Source organism: Jaculus jaculus, chromosome 7 (assembly GCF_020740685.1).
Source record: "Jaculus jaculus isolate mJacJac1 chromosome 7, mJacJac1.mat.Y.cur, whole genome shotgun sequence".
Taxonomy (NCBI): Eukaryota; Metazoa; Chordata; class Mammalia; order Rodentia; family Dipodidae; genus Jaculus; species Jaculus jaculus.
In genome coordinates this window covers 82,789,186-82,802,817 of record NC_059108.1, presented here as the reverse complement: position 1 = coordinate 82,802,817, position 13,632 = coordinate 82,789,186, and the positions used below count along the sequence as shown (strand labels likewise).

Here is a 13,632-nt window from a genome sequence, read left to right as displayed (position 1 = left end):
AATCTTCCTAGTCCAATATTTACCTGTTATTCACTGACAGTCACTGCTTGCATGGCTATGGAGGACATATCGAATAGGATCAGGAATACTAAGCTAAGACCAAGCCTGAGTGCCCACTGAAGTGCTAGGCATAGTGAAAGCAGAGCCAAGCTTCTCCTCAAACCCTTCTGACACTAAGAAACCCATGTGAGTTCCACAGCAGCAAGGCGCCACTCCTTCCTGGGTTGGGAGGCCAAGCGAGCTACCTATCATACAGGGGATAAAAGAAACAACCACACACAATGAAAAAAAAAAAAGCAAGAGATATTAGGTATCAAAATATAAACATGGAGGAAAAAATAGTAATTTCCTGTATTTGGGCAAAAAATATGATTCCCTCCTTGATGTGATCTCCTTGCTTTTATGTACTAGCAAAATCATATCTATCCTGAAAATTATTTTTCTCATTTTAATACACATTCAACATTTAAGCTAAAAATAATAAGAAAACACTGATCTTTTTGTGTGTTAGATATTTAAATGCTATTTGCCAGTCTGTCAATCAAATGCACCTAGAAAGACTGCTGGCCAGCCTCCACCACCATCTCTATAGAGAAGCAGTAATGAGACTGATCACAGCACAACTCTGTATGTTATTTTTAATTACCATCATGAAAACAAGACCTAATATGGGACCTTATTCACTTTTATTGATCTGTGTCTTTGACAATCTTGAGAGATAGTTAAGGAGTGGGGTGAGAGAGTCACTCTGAAAGTAAAATATCCTTCAACTATTTTTCCAGAGCACCTACCTTGCAATGGTAAGTACTATTTGAGCCCTTAGTATGTGCCAGGCATTATTCTGAGGAGTTTACACTTAGGAGCTCTTGCAATTCCATGGTATAGGAAACTATGAGTAAAGTGAGAAATGTAGAGAGCATATGTAATTTATTCAAGATTGCCCCGCTAATAAGGAATAGTAGGAGGGCTTGATTATGTCAGATTCCCAGCAGAGCCTGAGCATTCATTCACTACCTCAAAGTGTTCCAAATGCACTCAGCACCATAAAGACACAAGATAATCACATCCTTCAGCAAGGACCTTAAAAACAGTTTGTGGAGTTACTAGGTAAATATTTTAAAGGAACGCATAATCTTATAAACATACACACACATACATTCACATACATACATGCATGCATAAGAGGAAAGAGAATGAAATACACACACATATATACATATGTGTGTATATATATGTGTATATATATTCTCTATTATTCAACTTTTAAAACTATATTTCATACCTTATTTCTAAGTGTCTGGGTTTCTGGAAATATTTATTTGCATATAATAATGAGTACGGCACAATGAAAGAAGACCTTATATCATAGGATTTAAACTTGATTCAATATTGACTTCATTTTCTTTGTCTTATTCTTCCCATTTATTCCATCTATCAGGAAATCCTGTCATGCCTTCCTTCAAAGTATAACAGAAACCAAACTCTCTCTGAGCTACTGAAGCTATGGAAGGTTCCCTGAGGGAGGATACCTACTCTCACCCCTATCCCATGAAGCATATGCCGAGCTGATTCTCTTTTCTAGCAAATAGAATAAAAGCCAAGGCCTTTCCCTACCTGATAGCTCCTGTCACCTGCCTAGCCTGTCTGCTGCCATGGTTTTTCTTGCTCATCCACACACTCTGGACCCACTGGAAACTAATTTCAGAGTTTTTGTAGTGAATACTCTTTGTACCTGGACTATTTTCTTCTGTCTAGCTAACAGTCTCCCTCCCTCACTTCTTTTAGATGGAGCCTCACTCATTGGAAACGACAAACAATCCACCTTATCCCAGTATTTCCAATACCTTCTGGTTTTTCTTCTTTTTAATAAACATTTTATTTTTATCTATTCATTTATTTGCGAGAGAGAGAATATGCATATGCCTCTATCCAAGGCCTCTAGCCACTGCAAACAAATTCCAGACACATGTGCCACCTTGTGCATCTGGCTTATGTGAGTCCTGGGGAATCAAACCTCAGACTTTGGCTTTATGGACAAGTGTCTTAACTGTTAAGCCATCTCTCTAGCCCCCCCCCCCCATTCCTTCTTAACCTTATTTTACTTCCACAGCATTGATTACCATCTAACAGACTACATGGAATTCTCCATTCTTTTTAAAATAAGAACATATTTTATGAAATACAATCTTGTTTAACATTTTATTGACATTTTTATACATGTAATCAATATTTTAATTATTATCCCTACATCACTTTCACTCCCTCTGCCCCAAACCTTTTCCACTGAACCCCTTCTTTCCAACTAGTTCCTCATCTATTTTGATAATGTTATGCTTTTTTGCCCTCCTCCACCATTCATGATGTAATGTTCATGGGCCCCACATTGTACAGGTATTGTACAGGTAAAGACAGTCGTTGTGAGGTCATGACTGCAAGGGCCACTTTATATTCAGAAGACAGCATTCCAAAGCACTCCTCACCATCCTCTAACCCTTGCCTTATTTCTATTCCTTTTCCAAAATGTTCCCTTAGTCTTGTCAAACACAGAGAAGCCATTGTGGAAAACATTAGCTTTCATATACTCCATAGAAGGGGAAATGAAGGCAAGATGCCAGTAAAAGAGCCGTGGCTGTGTTTCACAGAGAGGAGGTGGGAAGTCCTGGAGAGAGGGGAGGATGCAAGGGAGACTGAAACAAGACCAGTGGCTAGGACACTAAGCTAATATTATAGATGTCATGCAAGGAAAATGAGCAACCAATTACTAAGTGAGGAAAGAGGTTGAAAACAATACTCAATGTAGTAACAATTTATAGGTAGCTCAGAAAGGAAGTTCTATACTTCTTAGCATGGCAACAGAATACAGGAGAGCTAAAGTATATATCTATGTGATCACATGGCTCAAGAAAGGATGTAACACCAAGTAGAGCCCTTGTAACAATCTAGGCATAAAATAATTCCCTGAATTAGGACATGGGAAGAGAAAGAATATCTTTCTAAAAGCTGCAAACAGGATATCTGAGGCAAGAGAGGCATAGTGAGTCTGAATGGCCACAGAAATGAAGATTTAAAAGAAACAAACCTAGTGAGTGCAAGGAGGAAAGACCTTCTGGAGGAGAAGCTACAGTCTGTCTTGCAGGAGTGACTGCACAGGCTGTAGAAAGCCTTGCATGGAAGATATAAAGCTTTGGATTTGCTGACCAACCTTGTCACACCACAGCTCTGACACCAGGGTTTGTTTTATTCTATGCAAAACAGAGATAAAATACAGTTCAAAAGGTTCTTTGAGGGTTAATTGGGGATTTCCATGGACATGCTTCAAAATTTGTTGGTTGTTACATGTGGAGTCTAAAGTAAAATAGAACACATGTTGGAATGTATGGAGTTTGAAAATAAAACTGAAATTTGGCAAGAAGGAGATAAAAAGCTGAGCTCCACATATTTCTAAATAATAATTGTGGTGTAAGAACTTGTGGGAGTTCCACTTGTGGGAGTGGGCAGCCTGCGGGACTGTGCACACAGCTTCACACACAAAGGATACTAAACACATGTCTTTAAATGACTGATGTTCCCTTCTCCCTATGGATGGCTGTAAGCTCCCTGGGGTATTATCTTTTGTAGGACTAGATTACAATAGACCATCCTTAAAGAGAGGACAGATGTATTTCTGAGGTAAAGTATCTCCCAGCTTCAAAGGCCAAGCCACCCAGGTGAAAAGTTCACAAACCGGATTTTCTCTCATATATGTAGTAACTAGATTGCACCTTACTGATTGTGTGGACTATCAAATTACCTAACCTCTCTGGGCCTCCATTTTCAAGTACAAAATCAGATTCTTGTCGACTTTACCATCATTGGTGGTTGTATCAATCACAAGAATACCTGAAGACCACAAAACACTATTATTTGTAAGATTTACTCTTTCCTTCTCACTTCAGCTTCATCTGTATGACTATGTATGGAAAACCAGCCAGCACAGAAATGGTGAGACTGAAAGATCACTTCACTGCAAGATACAAAGCTTCTGTTATCCCCAGAGGGCTCAACTTGGTGAAAGAGTTTGGCCTCAGTGAGTGTTGCCTTTAGACACCAAATAAACACAGTCATATTGACCCTTTGCTGTCTGGATCTAAAAGTTTCTCCCTTGGAAGATGCCAACAAAGCAAGAATTTCTTTCCTGAAAAATCTCTCCCAAACAAACCCAGTTACACTATTCTTCATGCTAGTGAACAAATCACACCAACATATCCTTACAGAAATATGCTCTACTTAAAAGAAGCTGATCCATGGCTAGAGAGATGGATTAGCAGTAAACGTGTTTGCCTGGGAAGTCTAAGGACTCAGGTTCAATTCACTGTACCCACATAAGCCAGATACACAAGGTAGTACACATGTCTGGAGTTTGTTTGCAGTGGCTGGAGAGCCTGGCATATTCATTCTCTCTTCTTCTCTCTGACTCTATTAAGTCACCTGATCCATATTTTAGTTTTCTAGCCTTCTCTTTCCTGACGCATTTCACAAATACCATGATAATTTAAAAATAAGCATTTTTATTTCTACCAGTCTCATGTAAATTGTTACTAGCTCTGGACCAGCAGTATTGAGAAAAAAAGGTAAACAATCTTGAATTTATCAATCATGAATTTTACAAGAGCTCCAGGAACAACCCTGCCCTCCACCCTCATCCTCATAGAATGCAGTTCCAAACCTCCCCTTATAAAAATGTGGTAACCTGAATCATGTGACAGTAATGCATGACTTCGGATGCCTGGTGAGTTTCTCCAGGGGATGAAACCCCTCCACCTCTGGCACCAGCTAGTAGGAAGGAAGTCCCTGGAAAAACATGTTGTATCCCCTGAACATGAGTAATGGGGCCTCACCAAGGACTCTGAATGCTGTACAAGTATGTCCAGATAGCCCCCAAGGACAGGAGACTATGTGCTTGATACAGCCATGCTAACACAATTTCACCCTTAAAATAGTCTTTTTTAGTGGAGTTTGGAGGAAAGCAAAAAGAATCATCACCAAAATGGTTGGGTTTATTCAAAGCCAAGACAAGCAGTTGGCAGCAACTCACCATAAGCATCCCTGACAGGCAATAGTCAAGGAAATGATGCTGTTATAAAAGTTTGCATCGGTAGATATGCAAGTGAAGTAATGAGAATTGCTAGCAAGAGAAACAGGCCGCTGTTCATTGGAAACACTTAAGAACAAGCAAAGAAAAGAGTGAGGCCCAGGGATCCTTTACAACAGAGCTGAAGGAGGGAAAGAAAAATTAGGTTTTAAATATGATGTAATGATAGTACATGTAGTGATATAAACTCAAGCACTCAATTTCAAAGACTCAGTGATATATGCATCACACAGGTCTCTAATTGGTCAATAGAAAACTGCTCATTATGGAGACTGCACCAAAATCCTTGGGAAGTGTGGGGTGGGGGGAACACAGCCTTCTCATTGCTTTGAAAACTAGATCTAAACGTCTCAATATCAAGAACAGTATATAAAATTCTCTTTTTAAACAACCTACAGAAGGATTCAGCAGATGTTCATGTGAATAAATGAGTCTGAAAAGCAGCCCCAAAACGTATGTAATCACTTAGCAGTTCCTTCTTCTATAAATACATATTGTGTCTGGATCTTAAGAGGGCATATGATTCTGCAACCCACCACACTCTACTCAGCATTATATTTATTCTCTAACTTGTACAACTATTTTCCCATTTAAATGATGTTCTAGCTATTGATAAAAATGGACACTGACCTGGAAAGGAAGTATTTTTTTCTGCTGAAAATATTATCACTAATGAGTACATCAAGGGTTCTTACTAGAAGGATTTAAAGCTCCCCATAAAAACCAGTGATATCAAGGAATGATGGCACACACCTTTAATTCTAGTACTCAGGAGGCTGAGGTAAGAGAATAGCTATGAATTTGAGGCCAGCCAGAGACTACATAGTGAATTTTTTGAATTATAGTTCAGCCTAGGCTACACTAAGACCCTACCTAGAAAAAAATGATACAATTCCAAACACTTGACACAAAATACCCCCCCCCAAAAAAAGTTAAGTTTCATGCCAGAAATGAAAGCTCTGCAGAAGAAAGAATCCATGTGGAAGTTGACCATACAGTTTCCAGCTTCTCCTGAAAACTTGGCTCCAGAAACTTCTTAGTGAAGCATTTGTAGATGTGTTCAGGAACATTCCTGCCCATATGAATAAATATCTACAAAGGCAGATGTCATATAAATGCAATTCTACTGAAGATTGTAAGAACAGACATGACATTGTTATTAGTGGCTACCTAAAGAGTGGAACAAACACAAATGATAGGGATGGTTTTTACTTAAATTTGTTGCTACAGAATTAAAATTCATCCCATCTATATTGTAAAAGAACTATTTTCTTTGAAGAGGATAAAATATTATAAGGTAACTAGTCTAGGAACCACATTTGTCAATCCAGAGCTTTGACTGGTCCACATGAAAGAAATAGCTACAACATGACTTAGAGGCCTACAAGCTCCAAGGTAATACAAACCCAAGGTCATTTTCTGAGCAAGGAGAAAGATATGGAAATGTACATTCTAAGTAGAGTAAACTGAAACCATAATTTTATTTCTTTAAGATTGGTAGGAGTATTAGCAGAGGTGTGTTAATTATTTCCTTGTTAAAAAATAAATCCTGGTATATTTTCTGTATTATACATACTCTACATGTAAACAATTTTAATGACATAGATCATCATATCCTTATGTCAAACAGTACTTCCACAATATTTTATATACTTTAAATCAAAAAGATATTTGCTTCAGTTTCCTAAAAATATGAAGTTTTTAGAACATGAAATTATTCCTGCATCGTCCCTAAAATTCACAATCTTTCTTTTATGGAACCCTATACTTAAACTCTATTTTGACTGTTCTGAAACAAGAACTTATATCATATATATTGCAAGAGAGATAGTAACACAATTGAGAGTATTATCCTTTTGGAAGTTCTTCAAGATCTCTCCATAGTCAAAATGGCTAAACCTGATGGAGGTTAGATACTTTTTACTGACATATTGCAGACAGAAACTCTGAGGTGAACAGTTATAACCTAAGTTATGAGTAACAAAGTAGTACTCATTTAGTGGATACTTGGTACATGCCAAACACTGTAAGTGCTTCTGTGTTTTACGTCATAGGCTCTAAAGTCAGACTGCCTGAAGTCAAATGGAAAGGTCAGCAAACATGTTCTTTAAATGGCCAATTGTCAATATTTGAGGCTTTGTGAGGCACATGCTCTCTGTTACCACTATTGCTGATAGCAAAAAGGAAAATATAGATGATGCATTCTTCCTTCTTCACCTGGAGCATCTTCAGCTGTCTGTACAGTGGTGGGAATAAGTTTGATTAATGCCCAAGTTTACTGAGAGGTTTCTAAAAATAAATGACATGGCAAACAAATAGCCTAGTACCTGACATTACTATGTGGTAAAAGATAATGTTTGTAATTATCATCATCTTTATAACCTTAGTCCTCCAAAACACTATGAGATAACATGTCTCTTCCCATGTTAGAGGGGAAAAAATAAATGCTTCAAGAGTTTACTAGCATCTGTCCCATGGTCGATATATAGTTGTAAAGCTAGAATCAAGCCAGATTCATTTTCAGGACGTTTAACTACTTATAGCAATGACAAAATACTACTACATAAAAGTTGTGATTAAAAAGTAGCCAGCTCAGGCTGGAGAGACAGCTTAGCAGGTAAGGCACTTATCTGCAAAGCCTAATGACTCATGTTTAACCCCCTGGTCCCATGTAAGCCAGAGGCACAGTGATGTAAACACACAAAGTCACACATGCAAAAGGGGGCACACACATCTGGAGTTCAACTGCAGTGGCTAGAGGCCCTGGTACACCAATTCTCTCTCTCTCTCTCTCGAATGTGTGTGCATTAAAAAGAGGCAGTCTGTTGGGCTTGCCTCAAAAAGAAAATAGCTAGCTCATAATCACAGCATAAAGGAAAGGATCATATGATAGCTATCAATCAGGATAAAGAATTCACTGCTGCTACTTGGTCTCTCCCTCCCATTCAACATAGGTGACCAGATGCTCCCAGAAGCCCATGTGATGGGGTGTATGTCTTGTCCTCATTAACTGAAGAGGCATGTGAGAGTGGCTAGAACCCACGCATCACACAGCAATAATGACTGGTGGGTTCTTGACATCTTTACTCTGCCTTGGACTTTGTCAATTCCTTCCCTTTGTGTCTAAATCTTCCCATTTCCAGATCTATGCTTCTTGGCCAACACCAGGCATAATACTATACTGACTAGAATAGATTCTAGATTTGTTATTTTCAAGGAAGAAAAAAGTCACTCTTTAAGCAACAAATTAATTTCTCAGGCTCTGCCACTGTGTCGGAAATGATTCTACTGGGAACAACTCTTGACTTGAATTCATTGCTTTGGAGTGGCTTATTAAAATGCAGAGTCCTGAGAAGAGTAATGTTATCAGTTAATAGCACCTGATGTGCACTGACAGGGCATTCAGTAACACCATGTGGGTGAGGCCCTAATTTGGAGTTCTAACCAGGTAGGTAGGCAGAATGGATTTCATGGAGAATAGAGACTCAGGGCATGGTAGAGTGTTAAAATGATTTCCATTAGCTTCTTCTGTTTCAGGTGGCAAAAGTTTAAGTCAAATAAAAACACCACAATTAGAGTTCCTCAATCATGGTTGCAATTTTGAGATGAGGAACCCCTAGCGTTGAATCTCTTGTTTAAAATGGGACCTGACTCACACCTTTAATCCCAGTACTCAGAAGGGAGAGACAGGATTGCTGTGAATTTGAGACCAGCCTAAACTAGAGTGAGACCCTAAATCAGCAAAACAAAACTAAAACTAAAAACACCCCAAGACACTGGAGAGAGTATGATGAAGACTGACCTTAATCTTCTCTCTCTCTCTCTCTTTCTTTTCTCTCTAAGTCTTTTATATTAGTTATCTTTTTCTTCCTTTTCTTAGTGGGCACTGACCTGTAACTCCCAGCACCGGCATGTGGCTATCATCCACAATGAGCTTTTGATCAGAGAGGCCTACAATGTTTCCTAAAAGAATCACATATTTCTGTTAGAGTACTTGATGACCCACCAAAGGTTAGTGGTAAGACCCTAATGCTGAAGACACCTTATGTGGTTGACACATAAAATGGAATGACATGGCTGGAAGCTGGAAGAGTCAGTCCCTAGGCAGTCAGCCTGTCTAGTGCCAGAAGGTCTACATGGGCGACTGGGGAAAAATGACCAATATCTGTTCAAGTAACTCATGGTCTAACCTACTTAACAGCAAATAACCTGTCGTGATGCTCACACAAGTGCAATAGTTGCACACAGCCATGGTGGGGAACCAACTGCTCTTGATTCAGATAACTGATCCCCTCAGTGGTATGAGATCCATAGCTGGAGCTGGGAAACAAGTCAAAACCATATCCAAACATAAGCCCACTCTCCAATATCAAACTACCACCAATCGTGAGCTACAAGAGGACCTACACCTATTAAATTATCTATAAAAAAGTAAGGGTTATCTCATTTGTCTGGTGCTAACTTACTCTCCATTGGAGAATGTGCTTCTCTTTTTCAGATAGATTTAGAACCTAAGGAGAGAACCACCCCATCATACCTCAAAAGGACCCCAGCTGAAACTAAGAACAATTAGCAAAATAGCAAGGGTGCTGTTTTCTTAGCAAACCAGGTACCAGCACATGGGTGAAGGAGATCAACACAGAGAAAAATCAACTCCAGACCCAGAAGCCCCAACACCTCATCACTGAAGTAGACCAAAAATGACCACAACATGGCTCAGGGAAATTTTGTGGAAGAGGGGACAGAAATAATGTCAGAGCCACATGTTGGATCATGATATGCAGAGACATTTCTCCTACTGTGGGCTAACTCCAGAATGCATGACCCATATACATCAATAAGGAGGGGCCATTGTGAGGGGGTAGGTCATGGATGAGTTTAACAATGATACCAAATTGACTGTATTTGCTGAATACAAACTAATTAATTTAAAAAAAAAACATAAAGTTGATCCTGCCAATGCCTGCTGTAATGGTGCAGCATACACTTAGCCAATGCTGGCGAAGGATCCCAGATACCTCTCATTTACCCTTTTCTATGTACTAATAAGATGTGAATACAGCCTTAATGATATCCCATTTTTCCTCAAATCTTTCCACCATGGTATTCAACTCTAAAGCTGGCATACAACTTAAGCTATGAGGCTCATCTGATTGTGTTTCTTATCTAGTTCCTCATTATCATTTTCCTCAGTTCTAGTATCAAATAAAGGTCTCACACATACAAGGCAAATATCTACCACTGGGTTACACCTTGATCCCAGCCTTTTTAGAGACATGATCTACCTATATAACACAAGAGGGCATGGTATTCATAATCTTACTGTCTTAGTTTCCCTAGTTGTAAAATTATAGGTGTTGTTACATTACCTGGGTCAAATATTCTCAATACACATGATATTCTATAGACTTATCACTACCATGCCATCTCCCATGCTTGAAAGCTTCTTGAAGTTTAAGTTATTGAGTTATTGTGGAGTTGTCTTCCCCTTTTTCAGGTCTACCATGTTGCTTTTACTCTTATAGCTTAAAACAGGACAATGAGTGACAATTGTTTCAATTTCTAAAAGACATTGGCATCTCCAAAACAATTCTAGTGGTTTATAGATGAATTTACTAAAATGTAGAGATACTGTTTATTGTAATCTATAAAAAGTGTTAAGAACAGAAAAAAGTGGCATTAATACCAAATGTTTTCAGTGCTTTATATAAAATAATGAGACTTTTGAAATATTTGCAACATGATTAATAATTTAAAAAATTTCTACACTTTGCCAAAAATCCCTCAATATCACTAGCTCAATGTAAAATTTTAAACTGGAAAGTCTATAAGCATGGAATGCAAGTAATATAGCTATAACCATTATTTTTAAATATTTGAAGTAATCAATTAGGATAACAGATTTTGTATTCCTATTTGCATTGAAATTTTAACATCATTTAAAAGACATTTTAAGAATTCATAATATGTAAACCATGTTTAATACAGTAATTAGAGAATCTCACAGTGACATCTGGGAAGAGTATGAGTGGTGATATGCTAGTAACTGCTTACCAACCACAGGAGGAAGGTACCTGATCTGCAGAACTTTCCAGCTTCCATGGTGCAAACATTGTCTCCAAGTCCAAGGACTTAGATGAGAAATACAGTCAAGATGCTCTCATCTGCATAGGTGCCAGCACATCCCTGCATATGAGGGATTCAATAACACAAGCTCTTCCTCCCTGAGGCCTTTCCTAAGAACTAGCCTTTTTAAGATATTTTATTGTCCTCTGAATATTTAATGGCATTGTCCTATTCTATATGTTATGTTTATGTTGATCTAGTTGACTTTCTAACAGCAGCTTTTGTTCCTTTTGGCTGTGAAATGCAGAGATATGTATTTTACCACACCATCACCCAGTATGCACATGTGAAGTTGCATGCACACACAGGCAAGTAGATACAAATGAAACAGGCCTTAACAACAAAAACATAGGTATTAGATATTAAACATCTATTCTCTTCAATCTTATCTTTAAATTCTAATCTTGGTCACTAAATTGGGCTATATCACCTATTTGTGACCCAAAGTTTACAGGACATTTCAGTATTATGAACTAAAATTTCATTGAAGACAGGATTATATATTATTTATATGAGCTATTACTATATCTACTAGTAATTTTTGAGACTCTAAAAGGTGATATAACTTCCCCAAAGATGAAAGTAAGTGCTGAAGTTGCCAAAGGAAGCCTCTAGGCAAGTAATAACTCATGCCACCAAACCAGGAGAGTGATGGCTTGATTGTTTTCCAACACAGCTACTCCTCCTACTATATTTGACCCAGGTATGATGACAATACTTGTAATTTCACAAGTAGGGATACTGAGGTAGGACACTCGTGAGTATAATAGACTCTGTGAAAACCTGCCCTGCCCTACCAGTGATGAAAGTTTAGGCCTGTGGCCATTGTGGCCCTGTCTGCTAGGCAAATACCATTTCCCTTCTATTGATAATCTTCACTCTCAACAGTATTGAAAAGCAATCACGCTTTTGACAAACTATCTTTAGTCCTCTCACAAGGATAGCTACACAATGTTTTATAATACTCAATATATAAATCAAGCAAATCTATAAATAATATATAACACTAGCTGTCTAATAATCAGAAGCTAAAGAGTTGAATTAAATACACACTCATGCAATTAAAATCTGAACCCAGGGCCTTTTCTCCTTGGTGTGCTTACACACCACATGTGTTTTTATGGATGCTATTAAATGTACACTATAGTTTCAAGAAAATCCAGATAAGCATCCTCACTATAAGACACACCACCATTAATCATCCCAGTGACAGTGCTCCAATTTAACATCTTGGGGATTTCCTTCCCTTCTTCATCATTTATTTGCCAATATTTCCTTGTTATGAATATCCCCCTAGTGACTCTCTCTGGCAGTCACAGCTGTGCTGTCTACTGCATCTACCTTGACTACAAATAACATTAATTTGGAGAGGGGGGGAGTAAAACAAAGTCCTTGCTATGATTGTTATGGTTAGAGGAGTAGAAGCCTTACTACAGAGCAAACTCCTCATGGCTCCACTCATGCTCATATTCCTCCTTCTCACCTGACCCACCTCATCCTTTAAGCAGATGGTAATTGAGCACTAGTGAAAATGGTTTAATTACTAATGCACAGTGACTGCAGGCAGCCATTCTTTGAATGGTATGCAAATAATTGCTGCTTTAACATGTCCTTGATGGACCCCTCTCCTATAACTAAAGCCTTCTTCAAAGAATCTACACATTACTTCAAAATCACAAATCACTAACAAATTATAGAAACCTGGCCACCAAGAGTCACAATAAATGACTAAATTTTTAAGGAATTTTGGAACAAAATGAATTATAAGCAATATTTCATTATAATTACACCAATTATGAAGAATAGAACATGACCTAGACTACAGTAAATCAACAATAAATAAAGTCAGAGATGAGCCCTTAGTAAATAAGTATGTAGTCATACAGTTATGAAATGCACCTTAGAAGGCAGGGAACATTCCCAGATTATCCCAAAATCCACAATGTGCCCATACTGGAGAGTGGCCATCAGTTATATGTAAAGAACTTCCTGTTTTAAAAATGGAAATTACAACAAAAATGATGCTATACACCCAGGGAAGAGGAATGGATCAAAGTAAAACTCACCAGCTTGTGTTCAGAAAGAAGTTTAAGGATAAAAAGAGACACTTTCGGCCTCAAAAAATAACATTCTAGCAAAAAAGAAAGTACAAAGACAAAAACAGAGCAAAGAATATTTGCAAAATATATTCAGGAAAACTAACACCTATAATGTAAGGATGTTAATGCTGCTTTACATTTTTCAATAGGAGAATTTAATTTGATGTTAATGTTGCTTCAACCAATATCCTAGAAAGCATAACTTTTGTTCCTTTTTAGAACACTTCTGTTGGACTATGGAAACAAAATAACTTTCTTCTTAGCAAAAGCATTACA

At 38.0% G+C, this 13,632-nt stretch overlaps 1 protein-coding gene across 10 annotated transcripts in view; it reads right to left on the bottom strand.

Moving 5' to 3' along the window:
• Window positions 1-13,632, bottom strand: part of Npas3 (neuronal PAS domain protein 3) — an 895,400-nt gene that overhangs the window by 768,358 nt on the left and 113,410 nt on the right. The gene's annotated exons all lie outside the window — the stretch shown is intronic.